Raw genomic sequence first — 10,817 nt, 5'->3', positions numbered from 1 at the left:
TATATTTAAGACATGACTTAAGAAAATTAATAGAGCATCAGCTTCTACCACAACACATAAAATATTCATTTTAAAATTTGTGAAAAGCCAACCATAAAAAACGCATTTTCCACAGGGGCTCAGAAGGGGCTGCTGTTGGGGAACACTCAGTTTGCTTGTAAAAAGGGCAAGTGTGGCCTTCTATTTCTGCCAGGAAAGGATTTGGAAGTGCTCAACTGAAACCTGACTGAGGGCTTCCCTGTTGCACTGTGAGTTTTGGACTGTAATTCAGTCCTAGTAGTCAGTGTTATAAACTCCCCTTCATTTTGTATTGTTTTAGCCCCCCTCATTTTCTATTGTTATAGCATACTTATGGGGTACTCCTTTCCCCCCTGTTGTTGGTTTTGCCCTGCTTGTCCATCTCCCCAAAGACCTGCCCTTTTGGTCCCTGTTCCTCCTCCTACTGAATGTCAATCCCTCCCCAAGCCTGCCCCTTTCTCCAGAAACTTCCCTATCAATTTGGTAGCCTTCAAAACCCCATTGGTTTGTTTAAGTTGTCCTCCTCCCCTGTAATGCCCTGTTGGTTTAAACCTTGTATTCCCCGCCTTGTGTTCCACCCTCAGTTTCTCCCAATTGGCTGAAGATTGTATCCTCCGCCGGGACCTCCCCCGTTAGAAATTGGTGATGCCTTTGCTTCAGAGTTTTTCTGTCCCTGACTCTCTGTGGAGTGAACATACAGAAGACTTCTCCCTGCTCCCTGTTCCTGCCCCAGACGCAGTCCACCAGTGCTATAAAGCAGCTGTGCCCTACAGCCACAGCCCAGAGTCGACAGTTTTCTGGGGGCGGCGCGCTCTGGGTGTTGGCGTTGGCAGCTGGTCGGGCTGAAGAAATCCAGCACTGCAGCACTTCCCGAATCAGCTCTTCTGTAGCAATGAAGAGATGGAGCTGTCACCCCAGTGTGAGGGTGCTAGCAGCAGCAAAGCCTTTAGAGGGACCCAAACGTAACACTCGGGGAGCAGCAACAGTGCTGAACCATCCCCCGTGTGCGTCCACCATGTGTCCCTGGGTGAAAAGATGAGGCCTGTGGGGCAAATCCCCACTCTGCTGCTAAGAGATCTGGGGCTGCCCCAGGCCCAGTGTCTGTCGGGCTCTGAGCTGATGCCTCAGGCTCTGAAGGACTTCCTTCAGAGTCCAGCCTCACTGCACTGTTCTCAAGGCAAGCACCTACTGAAGGCTTCCCTCTTTTCCTGGGCATGCCGCTGGAGGAGGTGCAGGCCCAGATGATCCCATGGAAGGAAATGTGCCCTCAGCCCAGGGACGCTCAGCATGGGCTCCCCCAGCCCTCGGGGCCGCGCCGCTGGTCACAGCAGCCCCTGCCTGGCTCCTGCCTGCCCACCCCGTGGGCATCCACAGCTGCTCCTGGGCATGGAGCTCAGCCAGGGCTGGTGCTGGCTGGGCTTTGCTGCTGCTAGCACTAGGACAGAGCTGTGAAAACTCCATTTCTTTATTGAAAAATGTGGGCGAAGCTCTGCCCTAGCAGACAGGGCCTGCCCACCTTCACTCCGGGCGGGAGCACAGGACCAGGGGGCTCAGGGGTAGAGGGTCTCGTTTTGGAGGGGTGGGTTTTGGGAAGGCCTCGTTCTGCTGCTGAAGCCACGGAAGGGCACATAGGGGCAGCCGTGGATAGAAGGGATCACGAGCCCAGATCTCCTTGGCCAAGTTGCTAGGCTCTTCTGGAGATTCACAAGAGCACCTGTGGAGAGAGGAGGTGGCTGAGGCCCCAGCTGCCAGTGGCACACAGGGACCCTCCTGCACAGCAGGGCCCAGGGCTGGCAAGGCTCCCCAGCACGGCTGGAGCTGCTGGCACAGCTTGGCCCAGCTGCACAGCTGCCCCTCACGGCCCCGGCGAGCAGGGGACGGCTCTGGGCAGGGTCCCTGGCCAGGAGCGGGCCCCAGAGTGCCTCTGCATTTCCAGGGCAATCTCCTCCCTGCTCTTTCTCCTCCCCACCGTGCTCTGCCTCTGCCCTGTGCCCCTGGGGCTGCTCTTGGCCACGCAGCCTCAGTGGGAGCCAGCCCTGGCTGCAGCCCCAGCCGGCCCCCCAGGACAAGGCCCAGCACTTCAGAGGCCAATGAAAGCACTGGGCAGCAGCAGAACCCTCAGCAGAGTCATTTGGACAGTCATGGACTGGCCACAACTCCACTGCAGCCTCCCTGGGAATGTTCCCTGCCTATGAGCCAGCCTTTAAAGGCAGCTATTTGAAGTAGGGAATCATTAAATACTCACCAGTTTCCCTTAAAGCAACATAAGATTCTGGCACAGCAAATGGCCAGGCAAAGTGCCACAACAGCCAGAATGGCCATCAACTTAAGCAAACAAGGTGTTCCCCAGCAGAAGACTCTTCTCATGACGGGTTTCGTGATGGTTCGTGGGCGATCTCAGGCTATAAAAAACAGGCACGGTCCAAGATGGTTTGCAGTGGTAATCAATACAATTGCACTTTTATTGAAATACCCCCGGCAGAAAATGCATTGGGGAAGAATTGGGGAAAAGGAGAAAAACAAGGAAAATATGGAGGCAAAGGAAGAGGGTATATAGCCACCAAACGTGGGAATGGCGAAGGTCCTTCGGTGTCCAGCTGTTGAGGTTCACCAGTTCACGTCGGGGGAGATCTCAGAGATGCAGTTCTTCTGGATTCCAATGACACGCTTTCTCGATGGCAGAAGGGAATGATTTTGAAACGGAATCTGTTCTACTGGGGGAAAAATTGGTATTTGGTAGAAGGGTACACACAGTCCTTTTTCTCAGCGGGCGAGAGCCATTGTTTTCGTGGTTCAGTGCTTGCACCTGCAACATCCATCTTGCTTTGGTCAGCTCGCCTCCCCCTGCGCACATTCCCCGGGCTGGGGGGCTTCAGACCCAGTCCTTGGAGAGTGCTGGAGAGGCCTCTTCACATGGGGATTTCATGTCTCGGCTTTTTCTCTGGTGAAGTGGCTTCCTCCATCTCAGTTTGTGTGTGACGCTGGGTGCAAACAGAGAAGAGGGGTCTTCTTTGAGGGACCATCCCTAGAAGTCAGGAGAAGTCCAGCCAGGCCAAGAATTGGGGGAGGAAAATCCCAGAGCTATTGTTGCAAAAAGGTCATAATGGCCTTTTTCTTCTCATGGAGCGCAGTGTAGCATGCAGCAAAATACACACACCTGTGACAGCAGTAGCTTAGCTATGCTCTCAGGTCTCCAAGTCCTTTGGCTTACAGAGCCAGAGACCTTTGGACAAGGGGGGGTCTTTTCTTCAGTGGTCCCTCAATGACAGTCGTGAGGCAGATGAGGGATATTTTGAACAGACTCTCACACCCTGTAGCCCAACAGCCACAGAAGCTTCTGTCACCTGGTTCCCGCCAGGCTATCAATGATTATCATCTGAGGGGAACATTGACAATATGCCTGCAAGAGGCTTAAGAGGCTGCAAATCTTCATGGAGCCAAGCTGCTGGGGAAATTTTCCTAGCATGCTCATCTAGAGGGGAGCAAAGACCAGACCCATTTCCATGATGTGCTGGGATCCCCCTCTGCCTTTGTGAACTGGGCATTGCAAGGGCGTCGGGTACGGTTGTGGGAGCCAGATGGGAACGGCCAAGGCCAAAGCTGCACAGGGGCTGGGGGGGAGCTCTGGGCTGGCTCCTGGTATCTCTCCACCCTCTTTGCAGGCCCTGTTACACATCACTGGAGTGGAAACAGGGGCTGCCCAGTGCCCATGGGGCTCTCTCCCTCCCGCAGAGGAAACCCTCCCTAAAGGCCTGGGGAAAACCATGCCCAGCGCTTCCCGGGGAGCAGGGAGCGCTGTCCCGGGACAGGGGAGCCAGGCTGCCGGCTCACCTGCTCCCCGCGCTGGCAGCGGAGCAGCCTGGGCAGCCCTGGCAGGCAGGGTTACGGCCAGGAGGAGCAGCAGGAAGAGGCGCAGAGCAAGGGCCATGGTGCCTTGCCCTCTGCCAGTCGCGCAGCTCTTGCTGCCACCGCTGTCCTGACACCGCTGTCCCAACGTCAGCACCGCTGCTGCCACCGCCACTGCTGCCGCAACAGTTGTGCTCAAGGACTGACTGGTGGCTCCTTGTGCTGCTGTGCAACCACGGGGCTCTGGGACCATAACACTCAGGGAGCAGCAACAGTGCTGAACCATTTTCCGTGTGCGTCCACCATGCGTCCCTGGGTTAAAAGATGAGGCCTGTGGGGCAAATCCCCACTCTGCTCCTAAGAGATCTGGGGCTGCCCCAGGCCCAGTGTCTGTCGGGCTCTGAGCTGATGCCTCAGGCTCTGAAGGATTTTCTTTCAGAGTCCAGCCTCACTGCACTGTTCTCAAGGCAAGCACCTACTGAAGGCTTCCCTCTTTTCCTGGGCATACCGCTAGAGGAGGTGCAGGCCCAGATGATCCCATGGAAGGAAATGTGCCCTCAGCCCAGGGACGCTCAGCATGGGCTCCCCCAGCCCTCGGGGCCGCGCCGCTGATCACAGCAGCCCCTGCCTGGCTCCTGCCTGCCCACACCGTGGGCATCCACGGCTGCTCCTGGGCATGGAGCTCAGCCAGGGCTGGTGCTGGCTGGGCTTTGCTGCTGCTAGCACTAGGACAGAGCTGTGAAAACTCCATTTCTTTATTGAAAAATGTGGGCGAAGCTCTGCCCTAGCAGACAGGGCCTGCCCACCTTCACTCCGGGCGGGAGCACAGGACCAGGGGGCTCAGGGGTAGAGGGTCTCGTTTTGGAGGGGTGGGTTTTGGGAAGGCCTCGTTCTGCTGCTGAAGCCACGGAAGGGCACATAGGGGCAGCCGTGGATAGAAGGGATCACGAGCCCAGATCTCCTTGGCCAAGTTGCTAGGCTCTTCTGGAGATTCACAAGAGCACCTGTGGAGAGAGGAGGTGGCTGAGGCCCCAGCTGCCAGTGGCACACAGGGACCCTCCTGCACAGCAGGGCCCAGGGCTGGCAAGGCTCCCCAGCACGGCTGGAGCTGCTGGCACAGCTTGGCCCAGCTGCACAGCTGCCCCTCACGGCCCCGGTGAGCAGGGGATGGCTCTGGGCAGGGTCCCTGGCCAGGAGCGGGCCCCAGAGCGCCTCTGCCTTTCCAGGGCAATCTCCTCCCTGCTCTTTCTCCTTCCCACCGTGCTCTGCCTCTGCCCTGTGCCCCTGGGGCTGCTCTTGGCCATGCAGCCTCAGTGGGAGCCAGCCCTGGCTGCAGCCCCAGCCGGCCCCCCAGGACAAGGCCCAGCACTTCAGAGGCCAATGAAAGCACTGGGCAGCAGCAGAACCCTCAGCAGAGTCATTTGGACAGTCATGGACTGGCCACAACTCCACTGCAGCCTCCCTGGGAATGTTCCCTGACTATGAGCAGCCTTTAAAGGCAGCTGTTTGAAGTAGAGAATCATTAAATACTCACTGTATTATCTTGAAGTACCAGACTGCGGTAAAGCAAATGGCCAGGCAAAGTGCCGCCCCAGCCACAATTACCATCACCTTTAGCAAACAAGGGAGTTCCCCAACAGAAGACTTTTCTCATGCTTTTCCATATGTTGTCATTACGTGTTGCGGTGCCGGCTGCATCTGTGGGAGCAAAGGGGAGCGTGAGCCCGTGCTGTGCTGCCCTGCTGAGCTGGCAGCACGGTGGATCCGGCCAGGATGTTCTGGCTCCCAGTTTCCCCCCGAGCTGGGGCCTGCAGGCACCTTGCTGCCCCTTGCACCAGGACTGCTCAGTACCCGAGCCCCTGAGCCTGCATGCCATAATTCCTCTCTGCTGTGCCCTTCTGCTCCAGGCAATACTTGTCAAAGACAGGGAGAATGACAAGGAAAATGCTCTGGGTTTTGGAGCTGCTCCAGGGCCCTCCCTCCTGCAAACAGCTGCCTCGCTGCATCTACCCAGAGACCGGCAAATCGCAGGGGATCTCGGGCCCGTGGTGCAGTTTGGGCTCCCTGTCAGCTGATGGCAAACGCCTTCCAGCAGAGGCTGGGGAGAAGCTGCAGCCAGGCCAGGCTGGGGAGCAGCCCTGCAGGGCGTGGAAGCAGCAGTGGGGCAGCGAGGCTGCCATGGATCCCTTCCCGCTGTGGCGGGCACGGCGTGTGCAGATGTGCAGCCAAAGCCCCCGGCTGCTGAGCCCCAGGGAAGGCTGAGGGAATGCACCCACCACGCTGGCTGTCCACATCACTCCGTTTTTTTCCCAGATGTTTGGATTCCTCCAGGGACTTATGAGCTCCTATGCGTTTGTTCTTCCTTCTCAGGGGACCTTAAGAGAAATATTTCCATTTCCTAGCAATGGGTCCCACAGAAGCAGGGCTCAGCCTGCGGGGTCAGCAGGGACACACTACTCACGTCTGCGACGGGAGCTGGGCTTGCGTGCAACATCCACCAAAGGACCTGGGAAAGTCCTCCGTGCAGACAGCCCTGTAACTCAACAGCCACAGAGGCTTCTGTCATCTCTGCTCATCTGCAGGGACACCACTGAGCCGCAGGAGCGGTGAGGGGATGGCGCAGGGCGAGGGCACACACGTGCGTGGTTCTGTCCTGGCACCTGCAGCGATGCCCCCCTGGCCGAGCTGTGGGCTCTGAGCTGGCAGCTCTCCCAGGGGAAAAGGCCTTGACCTACCCTGCCCATCTCCCAGAAGCTCAGTAATGGGTATGAGATGGGAACCCAGAACATCGTTGTCAACAGGATCATCTTCCTGATTAGGATTATCTTCATCATCAGGTTCAGCTGCAAAGAAAGGCAGGAGAGAACAGCTCCCGTGACACTGCTGAAGATTCTCCTTCAGGCCCGAGTGGCAGTGAGGGCACCTGGGTGATTGGTGCCCTCCAGGCACTCCCTGGGCTCTGCCTTCCCTCACAGCAGAGCCAGGGGGACCAAGTGCCTGCAGTGGCCCCACACTGGGATGGAAGGAGCCCCTTGCAGGGCAGTTGGGGCAAAAAGGACTCCCTGGATCTGCCAGCAGCTCCAAACCCAGCCCCAGGCAGGGCCAGGGCTTGGCAGTGGCAGCAGGAGCAGCTCAGGCTCCCTGGGGCCGGCACAGGAGCTGTGAAAGGCTCAGCCCCGGGGCACAGCCCTGGGCCCGGCCCCTTCCCTCTCTGCTCTTCTCTGTGGTGGTACAGGGCACACGGAAGGACACAGTGGCATTGCACACGGGAGGAAATGGACAGCTAAATGCTCCTTCCTCCCACTGACAGCCATCCTGTGGGATCAATGTTGGGTACAAAGTAGAAATTTGCAGGCCGGGATTTCCAGAATCCATCAAACGTCCGAGGATCTTAAGGGAAATGACACAGGAACGCTACTCTGGACCATGATTACTCTTGGACAATGATTACTCAGTTAGGAAAGGGTTGCTGTTAGCCTACCTTCACCAAGCTCCAAAGTCCTTAAGCCGTGCTTTACTAGCGTTTCCAAATGATCAAAGTCACGATCCCAGTCTAGAAAGGAACACAGATGGAAACCCTCCCATGGTGTCATGGTGTGTTGGGATCCCTTTCTCTAGGGAACCCAGCACTGCACAGGGGTCAGGTAATGCTGTGTTCCAGGAGCGCCAAGCAGCAGAGAGGGCAGCTCAAGCCTCAGCCGGGCTCAGGCCCAGAGGCACAGCAATTACCTCTTGCCACTGTGCCTGGCATCGCCTCCCTTCCTGCAGCAGAGGCTGCCAATGAGCCCCTGCTTCCTCCGGGAAACTGAGCCTTCAGCACAGCCTCTCCTTCCATCTCTGCAGGAAGGAAAAGGGAGAGCTGGATCAGGTAGGGCTGTTCCCCAGTGGGAAGGTGGCATCTTCATGAGGCAATGCTTGTCTAAGCAATGGATAAGTTTCAGGAGAAAGATCCGGTTATTGGGGCTGCTCCTGGGCCCTCTGTCCTCAATAGAGCTTCCCCTTCCAAGGTGCTCTGAGACTGGGAAATTGCAGGGGATCTCATGGGGTGCATGGCCCTTGGTGCAGTTTTCGCCCCCCAGGTCAGCTGATGGCAAACTCCTTCCTGCAGAGGCTGGGGAGAAGCTGCAGCCAGGCCAGGCTGGGGAACAGCCCTGCAGGGCGTGGAAGCAGCAGCGGGACAGCGAGGCTGCCATGGATCTGTTCCCGCTGTGCCGGGCACGGCGTGTGCAGATGTGCAGCCAAAGCCCCTGGCTGCTGAGCCCCAGGGAAGGCTGAGGGAATGTACCCACCATGGCACCTCTCAATCACTCAGCATCTCTTCCATGTGTTTGGATGTCTCTAGGGACTTACTGTCCCCTCTAGGTTTGTTCCTTTTCTCAGAGGACCTTAAGAGAGGTATTTCCATTTCCCCCGGAATGGATCCCACAGAACCAGGGCTATGCCTGTAGGGTCAGCAGGGACACACTACTCACCCCTGTGACGGGAGCTGGGCTTGTGTGCAGCAATCCGGAATGGAGCCTGAAAAGTCCTCCCTGCAGACACCCCTGTAACCCAACAGCCACAGAAGCTTCTGTCACCTTTTTCCTGACAGGTTGTCAATCATTATTCTCTGAGGGGAACATGGACAACATACCTGCAGGAGGCTTAAGAGGCTGCAAATCTTCATTGAGCCAAGCTGCTGGGGAAACACTCCTAGCATGCTCATCTAGAGGGGTACAAAGACCAGACCTATTTCCATGATGGACTGGGATCCCCCTCTGCCTTTGGGAATTGGGTACTGCAAGTGGGTCGGGTTGGGCCGTGGGAGCCAGATGGAAATGGCCAAGGCCATAGCTGCGGAGGGGCCTGGGGAGCTCTGGGCTGGCTCCTGGAAACTCTCCACCTTCTTTGTATGCCTTGTGACCCATCCCTGGAAAGGAAAAAGGCCCAGCCACAGGCCCGTGGGGGCTCTCTCCCTCCCGCAGAGGAAACCCTCCCTAAAGGCCTGGGGAAAACCATCCCCAGCGCTTCCCGGGGAGCAGGGAGCGCAGTCCCGGGACAGGGGAGCCAGGCTGCCGGCTCACCTGCTCCCCGTGCTGGCAGCGGAGCAGCCTGGGCAGCCCTGGCAGGCAGGGCCACGGCCAGGAGGAGCAGCAGGAAGAGGCGCAGAGCAAGGGCCATGGTGCCTTGCCCTCTGCCAGTCGCGCAGCTCTTGCTGCCACCGCTGTCCTGACACCGCTGTGCCAACGTCAGCACCGCTGCTGCCACCGCCGCTGCTGCCGCAACAGTTGTGCTCAAGGACAACTGGTGGCTCCTTGTGCTGCTGTGCGACCACGGGGCTCTGGGACCTCTGTGAGCTCAGAGCCTGCTGTGACCTCATGGCCAGGGTGGAGTTGTGTGGGGACTTCTTTGGCAGGGAGCTCATCCTGCCCAGCTGCTCTGTCCAAGGGTTGTGACACAGTCCCAGCCCAGCTGATCTCACAGGCTGGGCCATGAAGGGATGGAGAGCAGCCCTGCCAAGAAGGACTTGGCGGTGCTGCTAGATGAGAGGCTGGACAGGAGCCAGCCATGTGCATCCAAAGGAGAGTGCCCAGCAGTTTGACGGATGTGATTCAAACCCTCTGCTCTGGTGAGACTCCACCTGAGTACTGTGGAAGAGTGTTCCACCACTGGGCCTCTTCTAGCTGGATAATGAGACGGGTCCAGGGTTCCTTCAGGTGAGCAGTCTCGGGCCAGGCAGCTCAGCCTTCAGCATGCCGAGTGTCCAAAGCCTAAGTGCCCTATAGCCTGAAACCTCAGCAAGCACCTTGATTATCAGCTCTTAGTGATTTTCAGCTCTTTTATAATTTCAGCTCTTTGCTTGCTCAAGTGCTGGCCTCAGTGGTTTCCACAAAGCAGACGGAGTGAGAGGAAAAGGCAGCCTCGGAGATTCCATGATGGTTTATTTGCAGGGGGTTCATGAAGGGTTCCGACGGCGGCTCTTCTATCCAGAATAGGCCTGGGTTGCTACTTATAAAGGGTTAGGAGGGATTGAAAACTGACCAATTGTAAGGGTTAGGGAAAACTAAACTATAGGGTCACAGAGAGATAAGCTAGGCCAGAGGACCTAAGTGAAGACTCCAGGCTTAGCTATTCTGACTCAGCCTTTCGTTATCTCCAGAGGCTTACATCCTCTATGGTGCCTTAGCCATCTAAGTGTCCGCTACAGAAGAGGTTTTACAGGGACTTCTTTGAGCCATTGAGATGTTTGACAAGAGGATCCATGTTTTGCCCCTGAATTTCCTACCAAGGTCGTTGACATAGAAACCAAGAAAGAAAGAAGGATAAATAAGAGAAACGTGCAACTGCCTATTCCAAGGAGCACTTTGCTTGTCTCTCGTGATCAATGAGCAAAGTGTAAAGTTATGAGCTTTGTAAGAATGTAGAACAAGCATGCATGCTAGAATAAAAACAGGGTTTGAAGCCTTCTGGAAACGCAGTGTGTTTCTTTGTATTGTCTCCGTCTCTACCACGACAGAGTACTGCATCCAGCTCTGGGCTCCCCACGCAGGAAGGACATGGCCCTCATGGATCTAGTCCAGAGGAGGGACAAATGCTTGGAGGGCTGGAGCCCTTCTGCTTTGGAGACAGGCTGGGAGAGCTGGCAGTGTTCAGCCTGGAAGAGAGAAGACTCCAGAGACACCTGATTGCTGCCTTTCAGGACCTTAAGCGGGCTTGTAAAAGAGATGGGACAGAATTTTTAGTAGAGCCTTTTCTGCCAGACCAAGGGGAATGGTTTTAATCTAAAAGAGGGTCGATTTCAGACCACACAAAAGAAACCCATTTTTTGCACTGGAGGTTTGGAAACCCTGGCACAGGTTGCCCAGTGAGGTGGACATCCATCCCTGCAGACATTCAAGCTCATGCTCTGAGCAAGCTGACCTAGATAAAGGTGTCCCTGCTCACTGCAGGGACTGCATTGGACTAGATGGCCT

Source organism: Fringilla coelebs (assembly GCF_963513975.1).
Source record: "Fringilla coelebs genome assembly, chromosome: 13".
Classification (NCBI taxonomy): Eukaryota; Metazoa; Chordata; class Aves; order Passeriformes; family Fringillidae; genus Fringilla; species Fringilla coelebs.
The sequence above is the reverse complement of the archived record's forward strand: the minus strand, read 5'-3'. Positions refer to the sequence as shown.